Source organism: Monodelphis domestica, chromosome 4 (assembly GCF_027887165.1).
Source record: "Monodelphis domestica isolate mMonDom1 chromosome 4, mMonDom1.pri, whole genome shotgun sequence".
Taxonomy (NCBI): domain Eukaryota; kingdom Metazoa; phylum Chordata; class Mammalia; order Didelphimorphia; family Didelphidae; genus Monodelphis; species Monodelphis domestica.
The window spans coordinates 219,134,293-219,136,286 of NC_077230.1; positions in this window are offsets into that span (position 1 = coordinate 219,134,293).

Below are 1,994 nucleotides of genomic sequence, written 5' to 3' on the forward strand. Positions count from 1 at the left end.
CAACTCTGAGGTATCACCTCACACCTAGCAGATTGGCCAACATAACAGCAAAGGAAAGTAATGAATGCTGGAGGGGATGTGGCAAAGTAGGGACATTAATTCATTGCTGGTGGAGTTGTGAACTGATCCAACCATTCTGGAGGGCAATTTGGAACTATGCCCAAAGGGCGACAAAAGAATATCTACCCTTTGATCCAGCCATAGCACTGCTGGGTTTGTACCCCAAAGAGATAATGGACAAAAAGACTTGTACAAAAATATTCATAGCTGCGCTCTTTGTGATGGCCAAAAACTGGAAAACGAGGGGATGCCCATCAATTGGGGAATGGCTGAGCAAATTGTGGTATATGTTGGTGATGGGATACTATTGTGCTAAAAGGAATAATAAAGTGGAGAAGTTCCATGGAGACTGGAACAACCTCCAGGAAGTGATGCAGAGCAAGAGGAGCAGAACCAGGAGAACATTGTACACAGAGACTAATATACTGTGGTATAATCGAACGTAATGGACTTCTCCATTAGTGGCAGTGTAATGTCCCTGAACAATCTGCAGGGATCTAGGAGAAAAAAACACTATTCATAAGCAAAGGATAAACTATGGGAGTGGAAACACCGAGGAAAAGCAACTGCCTAAATACAGCGGTTGAGGGGACATGACAGAGGAGAGACTCTAAATGAACACTCTAATGCAAATATTATCAACAAAACAATGGGTTCAAATCAAGAAAACATGTAATGCCCAGTGGATTTACGTGTCGGCTATGGGGGATGGGGGGGAGGAAAAGAAAATGATCTATGTCTTTAATGAATAATGCTTGGAAATGATCAAATAAAATATATTAAAAAAACATTTTCTTTTAAAATATTTTAAAATATTATTCACTTTTCCTTCCCACTGATATTACCCTCCTTGGCCCTAATAGAACCCTCTCTTTAAATTAAAAAAAAAAAGGACAAAAAACCCCAATATGTCAAACATGCCTACAAATGCATGCTTTGTTTTACATCTACATTCCACCAGCAGACAGTATGTAGTATAGTAGAGAAAGAATGCTGGATTCAGATTCATAATACTTGGTCTGAATCTTGGCTCTGCTATTTCCTCTACCTGTTGGACCTAAGGCAAGATACCTACCCTATATGAACTTAAACTCCTTCATCTGTAAAGTGACAGTTAGATGACATGACTTCTAAAGGTCCCTTCCAGCTCTAAATGTATAATCCTATGAAAATGTAGCAGCTTCAGAAACAAGTCAGTGGAATATGCCCTTGCAGAGAAAGATACCTATTTGCTCAAGAAATACTGAAAACCATCTGCTTTTTAAAACAGGCTAAACCACAGATGGTTGACCAGTCTTAGCTGGATCCAACAGCTTTAGAGTTAAGGATCTCTCAGACTTAGTTTCATATATGCCAGAAGATCTGGGAAACATTATATGGCATCAGTCAATAGGATGACATCAGCCCCTTATAAACATGCAATCCACAAAGCTCAAAGGAATTTTAACTGTTTGAAGAAAAACAAAGAGTACTCACCACAGCCTTCATGGAAAATAAAAAAGGCCTGCCAATGAGCAGCTCTTTCCCCAGAGCTCTATACGAAGTCACTTAGAGTCATGTACTACAAAAGGCTCCCAGGAGGTGTCATTTCTCAACTGGTGGCTCTGTGCCACTAACTCAGCACAGTACAAGGTATCAACTTCACAACATTGTGGCTCTCCTGTCTAGTCTGCATAATGAAGCTGCTTTGTTGTCACTAGCCATCTGCCAGAGAAAAATGTTTCCCTTTTATAATTCCCATCCTGGCAGTGATGAAGGGAATGCTCCACAACTTCCTTGTCTTGCTATTTTCCCTGTCTAACAGAATGTCAGACAAGGAACCTCTCTTCTTAATCAACCAATCAAATAAGCATTTATTAAACCATTACTGTGTGCCAGGCCCTACATTAGCCACTAGGGATACAAAGAAAGGTTAAAAAATATACTCCCATCCC